At 40.9% G+C, this 15374-nt stretch overlaps 1 protein-coding gene across 7 annotated transcripts in view; it reads right to left on the bottom strand.

Annotated features, from left to right (window-relative positions):
- Positions 1 to 10725, bottom strand: part of ANGPT1 (angiopoietin 1) — a 476344-nt gene extending 465619 nt beyond the window's left edge. For 6 of the 7 annotated variants that reach the window (XM_079901383.1, XM_079901384.1, XM_079901382.1 and 3 more), the window contains exons 1-2: positions 10665 to 10725; positions 3071 to 3219 (exon numbers count right to left, since the gene is read on the bottom strand). The gene's annotated coding sequence lies outside the window, so the exon portion shown is untranslated. Of the gene's footprint in view, positions 1 to 1954; positions 2008 to 3070; positions 3220 to 10664 lie in introns of all 7 variants that reach the window. The other variant, XM_079901385.1, reaches the window with a different exon arrangement.
- Positions 10726 to 15374: the final 4649 nt, after the last annotated feature.

Here is a 15374-nt window from a genome sequence, read left to right as displayed (position 1 = left end):
TTCATCCTTTCAAAAAACCAGCACTTGGTCTTACTGATCTTTTCTATTGTTTTTTTTAAACTCTATTTTATTTATTTTCTCTCTGGTCTTTATTATTTCCTTCCTTCTGCTCACTTTGTGTTTTGTTTGTTCTTTTTCTAATTCTTTTAGGTGGTAGGTTAGGTTGTTTGAGATTTTTCTTATTTCTTGAGGAAGGCCTGTATCACTATGAACTTCTCTCTCAGAATTGTTTTTGCTGCATCCCAAAGATTTTGTAAGATTTTCTTTTCATTGCCATTTGTCCTGAGGTATTTTCTGATTTCCTCTTTGATTTCATCATGACCCATCAGTTTTTTAGTAGAATCTTGTGTCTCATAAATGCATGTAACTGATTGATAGATGTGGCTTCAACTTGTGCCATATATTGACCACATCCTCATACTTCCTTCCGTCTCCTCTACATACAACCAATAAATGAGGGTGGCATAAACTACCTGGCTTGAAAAACAGCTCATCGGGCTGAGACTGGGGAAAGATATTCAAACTTGAAAAGTTGGTGTGTTTCTCTAGCTGTAAAAAATGAACAGGAAATGGAGGGGAAATAGTGCAATTCACCTTAGCAGTTTCCTGGGTGCTTACTGGGAGAGAGAAAGAACCACAAAAAAAATCCCTCCCATGAAACTGGAGGAAGGGCTTAGAATCTAGAAAACTAGCAACCACTCCTTGCCTGGAGCTGCTTAACAGTAGAACCTGCAAATTCATCTGGGATAGATCACAAGGATGGGGCAAAGGCACATCTAGGGTGGAAAGGGCAAGGCCCAACCTCAGTTTTCTCTGAAGTTACATTTGGTACAGAAGAGAATCCTAAATTTTCTGTGAACCTAGAAGAGGCTACAAATGTTAGCTGGGCACATTAGTCAATCCACAAGTCCCCAAGAGGGACCTTGGCATGAATTGTGTGGAAGAGTCTCTGGGTGAAGGTCAAAGGGCCACTTATGCCATGAAATTTCATGGAGGCCCAGCTGAGCACCCCAACTACCCAGTATGACACACTATAGAGCCAGCACTATGGTCACTGTGCTATGAGGGCATTAAAAACTGATCACCAAACCCTTTCAGGTCACTAGCAGCTGGAGCCAGCATAAAGCTCTCCGGGACTATTTGGGTTACCTCCCAGTACTAACAAATGGGCAATCATATACACATATACACAGACCCCCATTCCCCCTCCTACCAACACCATACAGGTTTCTCGCACCTTAAGAAATTAAAATCACGAAGAAGGAATGGGAAACCCTTGAAGGGAAAAGAAGCTTGATATGTACTGTAGAGTTTTAAACTGGACTACAATACCTATATTTGTTTGAAGAAACTTCAATATTAGTCTACTAGTCTAGAATAAGTTGTCTGAGCTAGATAAGACAAGAGGTTTCTCTTTTAGGAAAGTCTGTATAGTTATAAAATGAGAGTTTCATTTTTTTTTTTATTTCATTAAGTTTTGTGAACTATCACAACCATGAAGCATCCTATTAGATATTTTGAAAAACAAAATGGTCTTTTCCTCAAATTGAACAAAGTTAAGACTATACAAAGCTTAAAAATTCCATAAGAAATTACACTTAGAAATGCAGGAACCTAATGGTAATTTTAAAATATGAAGAAGAAATAGTAAAATAATTATCTGTTCAAAAAATGGCAGTAAAAAAATCCTAAATCTGAGGTTGCCTCCGAATCTCTTATAAATTTCAGTTTAAGCTTAAAGAATAAACATATAAGTTCCCATGGAAATCAAATCAATTTTCTCCTCAGACCAAAACTGCAGAAACTGTAAACTTTTAAGTATTAATAGTAGGAAAGCTTCAGAAAGACTTCAAACTGACAGATGAAGGATTAATAAATTAGGCTGAAACAACAAATAGCAAACAGTGGGCTGTACTTACCAAACAACAAATAGCAAACAGTGGGCTATACTTACCAGAATAATATAGGGTATATGGTTGACAACATGTTCAAATATGTTTCAACTGTCTGATGAGGATAACCCAAAGCAAATGAAAAATGATAATAAAAATAGGCTATAATTAATAATATACCTACAAGTTCACGGAGTATTTCTAGAGGAGCCAACCAGGATTGTGATAGCATAATAAATATGAGTAACAATGGAAAAAACAGAATCTTTGGTCTGGAAAAATTAAGATTGGGTAGTGGACATGACATTTAACAGTTATCTTCCAATAACCAAAGAGCTATAGTATGGGCACATGGAGGAGAAATCAGACTTATCCTATGTGACTTCATAGACATTTGAGAACAGAATTTCTTATAGTCAGTGGTAGGTATTGGTGACAGATTTTTATCTAAAACAATAAAGAAAGTTCTAACAAGAAAAACTTAGATAAAGTTGTCTTTTGTAAGTACTTACAAAAAAGTGGGACTCAAACTGAGAGGAGAATCCACACATTGGATATAGAGGGCAAGGTCAGATGGTTCTAAAATGCCTTCAGGGCTTCCCCAGTGGCACAGTGGTTGAGAGTCCGCCTGCCGATGCAGGGGACACGGGTTCGTGCCCCGGTCTGGGAGGATCCCACAGGCCGCGGAGCGGCTAGGCCCGTGATCCATGGCCGCTGAGCCTGCACGTCTGGAGCCTGTGCTCCGCAACAGGAGAGGCCACAGCAGTGAGAGGCCCGCGTACCACACACACACAAAAAAAGCCTTCAATTCTATCAATCCTTAATTTCATTACACATTACAGCATTCCATAGATAAAATAATGAATACAAAATGTTTGAAAATGATTTCTCAAGCCGTTTCATTTTGTCTAAAATTTTAAGACTTTGCTTTCAACTTTCTGAATGTTATGATCAAATTTGCTCTGTAACAGAGAAGGTGACCAAGATGAAATTACAGGGAAACCAATGATCTGAATAGTTTCATCAAGGGAAAGGTTCTCAAACTCAAAGCACTGCAGGAGTCAGGTAGGTATTGTAAATTACTGATGTGAGCAGGTAATTCTTCCATTTTTGAAACATATCACCCTCTTGAATAATATTTTGTTTTCTCAATTTTGGTAAAAAACATGATGTCTTACCTAAGTAAATGCTAGTTGGTATCATATATCACAATGTATCAGTCCATGCATGTGTTGGTGCTCAGTGGTTGACTTTCTTTACATGGAACTCAGGGATCCGAGCTCCTTCCGTCTTGTGGTTCTGAAGATCTCGGATATTCTAATTCAGCCTTTAAAAGGGGGAAAAGAGAGTAAAGAAAGCCTAAGTTTTTTCTTAAGTCTTCTCAAAAAAACAAATAAACAAAAAAAAACAAACCTTTGCTCATGAGACAATGAGACAATGAGAGGAGCAGCTGGGGAAGGAGGGAGGCTGACTAGTCTGCAGAAGGGGTTGTCCTATCTATCCACCTGGGTTTCATTCTGCTATCACTTCAAACTGGTTGTTTAAATGTGTTCTCCACAGGAAGAAGGGATAGAGCCTGTGTTTTATTCATCCTCCTTACTACCACTAGCTTCTCAATGATTTTCAATAAAATGAGCTTGAATTTGTTGGGGGGGAAAAAAAGTCCTCTCAAGAATGAAACCCACTACTTCACTCTCATTCCATTGGTGAGAATTTTTCATATCACCTAGATAAAAAGGGGACTGTGAAATGTATTACCTGATTAAAAACCCATTTTCCAACGGCAACGCTACTCTGAGAGAGTAAAAATTACTGGACAGCTGTCTTTGCCAGGTATCAATACAAACATTTTTTCTCCATTATGAGAAAATCAACTGTGCAAGAATGAAATAAATAGCTACTGAGAGTAGACCTCACTGAAGTGGCCTGGACTGTGGCACACTGAAGAATACACATAACCATCACTCTGCCTATTAAAAGAGATGGCTGCCACAAGCTTCCAGGTGATTCCATTTAGTGCCTGCCAAATAGTAGGCACTGAGGAAATATTTGTTGGCTATATGAAAAAATGCAGGATAAAAAGGTCCTAGATTAGCAGACTTCCTGTATTTTTTCAAGAAAGGGCAGAAATTTAAATTTTTATTTAAAATATACTGAATTTTAAATTTTGTATTAAAAAAAACCCCTTGCTACATAAACAAAACACTTTGGTGCCGAATTTGTACTGTGGGCAACTAATTTGCAAGCTCTGTATAACAGGTACCACAGAGATTTTCAAAAGTGCTCCAAACATTTTCAAACTATTTGCTTTATTCAAATGATAATATTTTATCAAAAATTAGATTAGTAATAATATTGGTTTGTTCAAAACATTCTTCCTAAGTGTACAATCTCATGGTTAGAAGAGTTCACAACATTATCTTGCAGACATGAATATTTGCTAAGCTGTAACTTTAAACTCTGATGAGGATTGAAGAAATAGAATATAAATCAGAAAATATTGCTTCCCAGTTTAATTTTATGCTTGATTAAAGATGATAGAGGTATTGGAAAACGACATGAAATAGAAATGAACAAGAGTCTACAAAGTCTCTCAGGCAATTTGACTCTGGCAGGCTTCCTTGGGGCCAGTTCACCAGCTCTTGCTTGTTTGTTTTACCAATGGGGAATCTTTCTGGTTTATCCCTCAACATTTTTCACAAGTTAAATGTGACATTTTCTTTCTCCTCTAACGCTGTCTCATCAAACTGTTTCTGAACCAGAGGTATCCATAAGGCTTTTTCCAAAGATGGAAGCTGTGAAACTTATTATTTTAAGAATCAGCCATGAGTTACTTCTCCTTACTTTGTCACCAAGATGGCTGGCACTGGACTTAGTACTAATTCTATCATTGCTGAGCATTCAAGTTTGGCTGGAATTAGTCTAACCATTTAGTTACTCTAAAATGCTTAACTAGAGTTATGCTTTCTAAGGAAAAAAAGGATCTGTTTGAACTTGTCAGTCACAAGTAAAAAACCAACAACAAAAATAATTTCTTAAAGCAGAAGAAAATGTATTATATCATCTAGTTTTAAAGACCCCAAACTACAGTAGCTAAAATACCTACCTACCTTTCCATTTTCCTAAGTTTACCTGGTGCTTATGTTTACCTGGGCATCCAAGCAAGGTATTAGTAGGTTCTGGTAAGAGATTTATTACCTTCCGACATTCATTCAACTAGTGCCAACGAGGGTCTACTGACATGCCAAGCACAGTTCTTGGTGAGTGGACAAAACTCTGCACCCAACAGACACAGTCCCTGTCCCACAGAGTTTACAGTCTCATGGAGATGACAGACACTGGTAGGTATGCCATAGCCTGATAATAACTATGATGGGATTTAACAGTCCCTGGGAGCACCCAGAAGCCCCACAGGAGTCCCACAGCCAAATGACTCTCTTTCTAATTGTAAGTCCAGATAAACCTCTTCATGAGGAACATGTGGATAGGGATTGTGGCAGCTGCAACAAGCTTCCAGATCTATCAGGTAAGACTTCAAATTACTAACAGAGGAAATCCTAGTTTAGCCTAAGCCTCTCATTTTAGAAAGAAAAAAAAAAAAAAGGCACTTTCTAATGTTGACTAATAGGCCTACTATTTCTGTCACTTTCTACATCTTTCCTCAGTTCCCTAAACTCCCCAGTTAGAAATAATCACCTCCTTCTTTTGATTCCCATGGAATTTTGTTGGTACCTCTCTAATGAAACTTACCTTATTTTATCAAATTAAGATGCCATCTATTAATACACTCAATTTCAGAGATATTAAATTCAAGGCAGGAACGGGGGATACACATTTTAGAATAAGTGACATGTGGTGTTACTTTCTGACTTGTGTTTGAGCTATGTGCATACTTGTCTTATCTCCACTGACAGATTTCTAGCCCCTCAAGGGCAGACCATGTCTAATCATTTTGTATAGTCTAATGCAAAAGTTCAGCACCTTGCAATGTGCAGGAACCCAAAGCATATTTGAAAAACATGAAAGAACAGATTTATCAGGTAGACTTGATAGGATCCAAGTTTCCCAATTCTCAATCTAGTGTTCTTTCTACCAAACAATAACATCATCAACCCTTAAGAGGAGGTCAATAGGAACTTTAATATATAATAATCATCAAAATACTAATATAATACTTATAAAGCACCACTGGTGTGGCAGGTATTGTTGTAAATACTATACTTATTTTTCAATGATCACAACAGCCAGATGCCCTAGATATCTGTATGCTCATTTACATCCTTGCAGCCCACCTTCCCTCTCTGGCCTCCCCTCAGCCACATTACCTGTCTCTGGCTTTTTACTAGAGCTCTGTGCCTCTGCGGAGTGTGATGCCAGGGGCATCTCTCTTAGCTACACTGACACCTGCACAAAATTGGAAGTACAAGGAGGTTACATCCACCAGGGCAACCCTGACCAATGGTGCCAGGGAGCTATTGGATAAATATCCCCCTTTTCTCAAGGAGATGACCCTGAGCTACCTTTTACAGTTTCACAAGGAGGGCCCAGTAGACTCTCAGACCATTTTCCACATCAGGATCTGGCTCAATCATGACCCCTTGGGCCAGCCTGTTTTATCCCTTCCACTCCCTGATTCTAGATCTAATGAAGCCCTAGAATTACTTTCCAAAGTAAACCATCCACACACAATCCTTCTTCGAAGACTCAGTATTTTGGGAGAGCCCAAGCTAAAATCGCTGTGAGGTAGTTGCACTATTTTTTTTTTTTTTACATCTTTATTGGAGTATAATTGCTTTACAATGGTGTGTTAGTTTCTGCTTTATAACAAAGTGAATCAGTTATACATATACACATGTTCCCATATCTCTTTCCTCTTGCGTCTCCCTCCCTTCCACCATCTAGCCTAGAATTCAGATGAAGAAAGTGAAGCACAGAGAGATTAAATCAATTGCCCGAGGTCCTACAGGCAGTAAATGGTGTAGCTGGGATTCGAATCCAGGGAATCTGATGCCAGTCAATACATTCAACCAATACACCTTCTCTTTCTTTATAGGAAATGAAACTTGAAATAAACAAAATATTTTCTGCCTAATTAATCATAATTTGTTATATTGTTACAATGTTGTATAATTGGTTCACTGTCAAGTACTGTAGAGAATATTTATTAAGCACCTGCTTTACGTGAGGTACTTTAGTATATATTACCTCATTACTTCTCCAAACACTTTTGAATCATTAATATTTTAAAAATTCATTTTACATATAAGGACATTAGAAAATTTAAGTAACTTGCCAAAGTCAAACAGCTGGTAAGGGCCAACCCACTCACTCATTTGTTTAACAAATATTTATTGAGCACCCACAGTGTGCCAGGTACTGTTCTAGGAGCTAGGGATATACTCTAGGTCCCTACCTTATGTCCTGATAGAGGATATGCACAATAATTGAAACAAATAAACAAGAACCACTGGGTAGTGATAATTTGCTTAAATACAAAACAGGGATGTGACAAAATGAAGAGCCCTGATGCCAAGGGGACACCTAGAAGTTTCTCAACTTTGGCACCACTAACACTTTGGGACTGATGATTCTTTATTGTGGGGGATCATCCTGTGCACTGTAGGATGTCTAGCAGTTATCGCTGGATGCCAAGAGCCCTCCCCAAGTCCTTATAGCCAAAACGTCTCTAGACATTTCTAAAAGTCTTCTGGGGGGCAAAATCACCCCTGACTGAGAACCACTGACCTACAGCAAAGTTCTTCAGGTGGGATCAGGCTTAGTATATGTGAAAAACAAAACTTCATGGTGAGTAAGGAGGAGAAGGGCAGGAAATGAGGTTACAAAAATACGTGGAGACCCACCAGGCAAGGGCTCTTAGGCGAGGGGAAAAAGTTCTGATTTTATTTTAGGTTGCCCCTGCCTAGTCTGACTTAGAAATGCTGTTGTTGCTGTTGTTGTCATTGTTGTTGAATAGCTACTGATATCTTTTCCCTCTTTATTTTTCAAGAGCTCTTAATAACCCTCAAACCTTGCCAGCCTCTACCCCAAGTTTCACACCATCCAAGTTCTCTGGGCTGCCCTCAACTGTCCTGTGGAGCATTCTCTTACAATTTCCTGGGGTTTGGCACTTTGCTTGCACATGTGTCTTCTCCTTACTCGGTGCCTTTTCCCTGCTGTTCTTTGCCTAGAACACAGTGTCCTGCTCTTCCTGCCTGGAAAAGCCCTAGTCATGCTTCAAGAGACAGTTTAAGGATCTGCCTCTCCAGGATATCTTCCCTGTATCCTTCCCACAGGCAAATACATTTAACCATCACACCTTCTCTTTCTTTATAGGAAATGAAACTGGAAATAAAATATTTTCTGCCTAATTAATCAAAATTTGTTATGATTACCAAATACCACAGCATATGAGCTGGTGCATTAGCCTTTTCTATATCTGAATCAAGTTCTTCTTCACTCTCACTGCAACCTCCCCAAGGGTATGAGACAAATCTTGGTCATCTTTAGTTTTCCAGTGACTACCCAGTGCCTGGCATGCAGACAGAAGGTGTTCCTCTGTCAAAAATTTGTTACTATTTTGAGCCTTCTTCCAAAACATAAGAATACTACCTAAGAAAAATTCTTCCTATGCTTCTATCATCTTTGAGAGATGTATTCTTCAACTTTTTCTTTAGTAAATACTGACTGGTACATTTTATCTGAATAAAACAGACAGATCACACACACACACACATTCATTAAAATTTAGCAACTTAGAAAATATACCTTTCAAGTTATAGTGGTTATAGGCCATTCCTCCGAGAGAACTACCTAACACACAGCACACTTTTAACTTTCTGCTGGGCAGAGCGAGAACAAGGTACAAAAGTAATAAACATGAGGATCATAATAACTGAGAGGGAGCAGTGCACTCCAGGTGTGATTGATAATTTAAAACTTCTCTCATCCCACCCTGTAAGCTTTAGGGCCTGTCCCACCCTGCAAGGATTAGGATCCAATCATCTGGAGTAAATAGATCAAGGAGTTTGTAAGCCACAGGTCTCATAACATTTCCTCTCACAAATGCATTGTTATAATAAATGTCGTCAAAGCCAATGGTGCTGATTTTATGATGTGTATTCAGGCAGTCAATGAAAAGACTGAGAAAAGAGAAAGCAGCAATAAAAATCTGCCACTTGATGAGTCAAACTGTAGGCAATGTGCTGCTCTGTAAACTCGGCTGAGTAAAAGTGAAATACTGAACTAACAAAAAAGACAGCTACAAAAATCAACTCTTGAATCCAAAGCTCATCCAAATCAGAACAACGTTCTAATTTCATTTAGCACTGTGTTTTGCACATAGGAGGCATTTAATAACTCTGCTAAATGCATTAATATGCTTTGCCACTCACCTGTATTCCTAGTATTAAAATATCCGATACATTTAATTATGTCCCTTTCACATGATTCACACAGTTTGAGCTCTGGCAAAACAACAAACCTAAGCAGCAGTTTGAGTAGTTCATTCTAGGGAAAAAATGCAACCAAAGTGTGTGGTACACTTAGCTCTGCAATGAAGCCATTAAAAAAGATTTCTCAATGCCCTTTTCCTTCATTTTTCTGCCTTCACATACTATGTGAACCAAAAACTCACACGGACAAGGCAGAGCTGGGTGTGAACCTCTCTTCTGGAGCGTTTGCCAACAGGAATAAAAGAGCCAAAAGGAACCCAAAACACTGTTCTGTGTTCTCTTAGATACCACTCATCACAGTCACCGTTACCACACAATATTTATTGCAGCTGACCCTGGGACTACCACAAGAAGGTCATTTTTCAAAATGATTCTAGCTGCCCCTTCTAACCAATGACAAATTTACCTAAGACAAAGATGTGATTCCACTGGGCCCATTCTGTATTATCAACCCTGGAAGCATATAATTGAAGATGGATTACAGTTAAGTCAGGAAATTCTCTGTATTAATCCCTTAAAATAATAGTGAGTTGGAAGGACTGGCTTCCTATTTTATTTAAAAAAAAGAAAGAAAGAAAGAAAGAAAAAAGTCATGACCTTTTCCTTTTAAAAGAAAAGTCACCCAAGTTTCAGTAAATGGTTTTAAGTTTGGTTTGGTTTGATTTGATTTTTTCACTAACCTTACCAGTTGTTTGAGTTGAAGTGTGCATTCAAATAACTTAACAGGATGAACGTGTAAAAACAGCCTAAGTAACAAAGGTCTCCAAAAGCGTTTAGAAAACTACCATCGCCCTTCAAAAGCTTTGTCCATGTCCAATCTAGGTACTCAAACAAGCAAATGAAACAATTACTCTCTAGCCTTTAGAAACGTATATTACAAACTATTTCCCCACATCCTTAGCTAATGATATTATTTTATTTTTCGTAATAATCCAAATAAGCATACCTTCGAAGTTGCTTTTGCGTAAATGACTTCTGCCCTTCCATCTTCACTTTTTCCCTTTGTCCCCTTCCAATTAGTCCGCAAGATTGTGGCTTACTGTCGTTTCCTAAAATGCCTAACGCACTATCTCCTATCCCATATTTCTTCTACAACCTTGCCTGTCCCTCTATCAAGATTTGGAGTCTAGGCTCCCTTCCCTTCAATGGCAGTTGGCCTTCGCGACTGCCTCAACCAAGAGCACAGGTGACGCCCTGTGACTTTTCAGGCTCAGTCACGAAAACGCAACTCGCGTCCCCTTTTGTTCTCTTGGCTTGCTTGCTCCTGGAAGTCAGCCTCCGTGCTGTTAATGAAGCCCGAGCGGCTCGTGGACAGACTCACCTTAAGTGGTATCAAATCTCTCAGCCTGGACCCCTGCGGGCGCCAGAGGCGAGCAGGAGTCAGGGGCCCTCTGAGAGGAGAAACAAAATGGCAGCGGCCCGAGGCTTCCGCTCGTTACCGCGAGAAGCGGCGGGAACACCTGACGGGCTCCCCATACGCCGAAAGAGTGGCGGAAGAAGGCCTGCCAGCGAGCGTCCGAGCAGCCCCCGGAGGAACGCCGTTAGGAGTACGTGACGTTGCTGACAGAGAGGCGGCAAGGGAGCTGCGCCGGGAGAGACAGTCGGTGCAGCACGACCGCCACGACCGCCCCGACCGCCCCAACCAGAGTAACTGGACCTGACATGAGTCTGAGGAGGAGGCGTCATCCTGGAGAAGCCAGCCAGAGCCTTACCCAGGAAGCCCGCAAACCTCCGTTCTCCCAGCGGATCTCCTCTCCCGAGGCCTAGCTGCACACACAGCCGCAAAAGGGTAAAGAGGAAACATTCCAAGACGCCCCCAGTGCTAGTTGTACTTGCAAGAGCCAGCGCTGACCGAGAGGCAAAGCCCAGCACAGCAGGAAGGGAGCCCTGAGAACAGGCCGTGCCCCAACCAGGCTGCCAGGACCGGACCTGCCGCCGCCCTGCTGTCCCTGTTACTTTGCCTGCGCTGAGGTGATGACCTCTCTGTCCTGGGGCTTGGACCCCAGAAGGAGCAGGCAGCTGAGAGCTGGCCTTCCCCGGGAGGAGCCTTCAGAGCCAAGTTTGGGGCATCTTTCCAAATGTATACCCCACCAGGCCCTTGTCAGACTTGTGAAGCCAAAAAAACTAAAACATTTTAAATGTTTTTTTTTTCTTTGACTCCAGGGCATGTGGGATATTAGTTCTCCGACCAGAGATTGAACCCATACCACCTGCAGTGGAAGTACGGAGTCTTAACCACTGGAGCACCAGGCAAGTCCCTCAAACATTTTTCTTAAAAAGCTCTCAGGGGCTTCCCTGGTGGCGCAGTGGTTGAGCGTCCGCCTGCCGATGCAGGGGACACGGGTTCGTGCCCTGGTCTGGGAAGATCCCATATGCTGTGGAGCGGCCAGGCCCGTGAGCCACGCCCGCTGAGCCTGTGCGTCCGGAGCCTGTGCTCCGCAATGGGAGAGGCCACAACCGTGAGAGGCCCGTGTACCGCAAAAAAAAAAAAAACTCTCAGCCTTGCCCCTTGCTAAGGTTCAGAGTGACAGCCAACACCAGTTTGACACAGACATGTAACCCATCTTAAAAGTACATCCTTCAGGGCCCTTTGAGGCCATCCTGCTGAAACCGCATGAAGCAGTCAGGCCAGTCCCACTAAGGTCTAGCCAAATTGCAAATTCATAAGCGAAGTCAGTAATTGTTGGTCTTTTAACCCATTAAATTTGGAGATAGTTTGTTATGCAACGATAGATAACTGATACATCCTCCCTAGTGTCTGTCTAATCTATCTTTCCTCTCCCATCACCAACGTCCTAAATTCACATTCTCATTGCTTGCCTAGAGTATTGCAATAGCTGATTCTTTTCCTTCCCTCCAGTCTCTCCCTGGTTGATTTTTATTTACACAATCCATCATCTATCTTGTTACCTTACATCTTGTTTATATTATTCCCCCAAAACACAGGGAAAGTTCCAACTGTGATCTGAGAAGTTTTCAACATCTATCTGTGGTTCTAAATTTGGGCTATCCATTAGAATTACCCAAGGAATTTTTTTTTTTTTTTTGGCTGCATTTCGTCTTCATTACTGCGTGCAGGCTTTCTCTAGTTGCGGCGAGTGGGGGCTACTCTTCGTTGCAGTGCGCGGGCTTCTCAATGCAGTAGCTTCTCTTGTTGTGGAGCACAGGCTCTAGGCACACAGGCTTCAGTAGTTCTGGCACGCGGGCTCAGTAGTTGTGGCTTGAGGGCTCCAGAGCGCAGGCTCAGTAGTTGTGTCGCACAGGCTTAGTTGTTCCATGGCATGTGGGATCTTCACGAACCAGGGCTCAAGCCCATGTCCCCTGCATTGGCAGGCGGATTCTTAACCACTGTGCCACCAGGGAAATCCCCCCGAGGAATTTTTTAAACCAACGCCTGAGTCTCAACTCAGAGATTCTTATTCAGTTGGACTAAGGTGGGAACTATTCATTTGTATTTTTTTAATCTCTCTAGATATTCCAAAGGGTAGCCAAAGTGAGAACCACTGAAACCACTGGGAGCAGGAAAGAACATGCAGGGATGGGTGTAATGAGAACAGGGCCAACGCCAATATTCAAGATATGAATAAAGGATGTAGGTAAGACTGATCCAGAGGTTTTCAAAGTAGGAGTAAAAGCAGCAGATTAAAATATCAAGAAAAGAAAATGAAGAGTAGAAATAGAAATGTCAGGAGGATACCAAGAATAGTTCAAAATGTTTATGAATTTCTCTTGTTGTGTTATTTTGTTTTATTCTGATAAAATGATTAATACAGTTCTGATAGGCAAAGTTAACTCCGGAGTTGAAAAAGAACTTACATGAATCCATTAGGACATGATTTCATTCACATCTCGAAATATTTACCAACCCTATCATAATTCATTTCTTGACTCAACAAATATATATTGAGTGGCTACTATTTGTCGCTCATGCTGGAGATATAGCAGTGAACAACACAAAGTTCTTGCCCTCAAGGAGCTTTTTTCGAGTTGGATGCGGCAGACAATTAAAAAGTAAACAAGTGTATAATGTGTCAGAGGTTGGTAAATAACATAAAGTAAAGAAGGCAAAGGGGAAAAGGAACACTAGTGCAGGAGTAGAGGATGGGATGTGGAGAGTATTTTTTAAAGGGGTCAGTAAAGTCTTCACTGGTAAGGTTTCCTTTGAGCAGAGACCTGAAAGAAGTGAAGGAGCCAGTCATGTGAATGAATACCTGATGGCGGCAGTGAAAGAAGAACAAAGCAAGTGAGAACATGCTTGAGGGTTATAAGGTACAGCAAGGAGGCCAGTGTGGTTAGAGTGTAGTAAAAAAAAAAAAGGTGGAGGGCAGTAGGACATGAGGTCAAAGAAATAACAGGAGCAAAAAGAAGCGGTTTCAGGAGTGAATAGGAGAAATTGTGACAGAGTGGTTCTTCATCTTAGAATACATTAGAATCACCTAGGGAGGTTTTCAAAATACCCATGCTCAGTCTGCACCCTCAGAGATTCTGTTTGAATTTAGGATGGAGCCCAAACAGCAGCAGTTTTCCAATGTTCCCAGTTTATTGAGAACCATTGCTATAATGATGTATATGAATTATAGGTCACTGAAATTCTATAGATTTGCTCTGAGATGAAAAAGTCAGTGAAGTGTTTTAATGAGAGAAGAGGCAAGATCAATATTTTAATTAGTTCACCCTAGCTGCTCTGTGGAGAATACACTATAGGGCAGGGAAGGACCCAGTCAGACCACCTATCTCTGTTTTTAACATTTTCCTTAATGAACATGTGTGGCTTTTGTATTATAATAGAAATCTCACACTTAAAAACATGTAAAAATAGAGTGAAAGACTATGTATTAATGAGAAACAGAGTATTAGATTCTCTGTTATTAATCTATTCTTCCAGATGTCTTTCTCAAGGAAAAGTTTTCATGACAGGTAATGGATTGTGTATTATTTTGCTATGGCCATCATAACAAAGTACCACAAACTGGGTGGCTTAAAACAGGCACAAGTGTATGCTTTTACAAATCTACAGGCTAGAAGTCCCAAATCCAGGTGTCGGTAGAGCTTTGCTCCATCTGAGACTCGGTAGAATCCTTCCTTGCCTCTTCCTAGCTTCTGGTAGTGGGCAGTTCTTTGGCATTCCTTGGCTTGCAGTTGCATCAGTACAATCTCTGCCATCACATGGCTACCTTCACATCATCTTCCCTCTCTTTGTGTCTTTGTCCAAATTTCCCTTTTGTAAGGACATGAGTTGTATTGGATTAGAGCCCACCTTAATCACTTCATCTTAACTTGGTTAATGCTGCAAAGACCCTATTTCCAAATAACATCACATTCTGAGGTATTGGTGGTTAGAACTTCAACATACATCTATTTTGGGAGCCAGCGGGGGAGGGGGGAAGAACAATTCAACCCATACAGATTGGTTCTTAAGAAATCTTTAATAATAAATAACAGAATTGATATTATGTACTCCCTTTTCTATCAAGGCAAACATATACAAAGAAAAAAAAGTAGAATTATTCCTAAAACATTAATAAAAGTCTTGAATAAAGGAAGATTACCCTCCGAAGGAGAATCTCTAGCATATCTTTTTTTTTTTTTTTTTTTTTTTTTTTTTTTTTTGCGGTACGCGGGCCTCTCACTGTTGTGGCCTCTCCCGTTGTGGAGCACTGGCTTCAGACGTGCAGGCTCAGCGGCCATGGCTCACGGGCCCAGCCGCTCCGCGGCATGTGGGATCTTCCCGGACCGGGGCACGAACCCGCGTCCCCTGCATCAGCAGGCGGACTCTCAACCACTGAGCCACCAGGGAAGCCCTCTAGCATATCTTTTGATTCTCTCACTTTTTCCACTTCAGCAGACATTTCGCAGAAAATGACTGAAAACTATAAACAGGCTTGGTTATTTCTGGTGACTTTCATTCATTGAACATAAATTTTCAGTGCTTTAGTGAGTTGACATTTAGGTCTGGATCATTTAGCCTTCATGGCAAATAACTCCTTACACAGGTTTACTGAAATTAGAGAGTCACCCATACCATTCAAAT

Source organism: Stenella coeruleoalba, assembly GCF_951394435.1.
Source record: "Stenella coeruleoalba genome assembly, chromosome: 17".
Classification (NCBI taxonomy): Eukaryota; Metazoa; Chordata; class Mammalia; order Artiodactyla; family Delphinidae; genus Stenella; species Stenella coeruleoalba.
The sequence above is the reverse complement of the archived record's forward strand: the minus strand, read 5'-3'. Positions and strand labels throughout refer to the sequence as shown.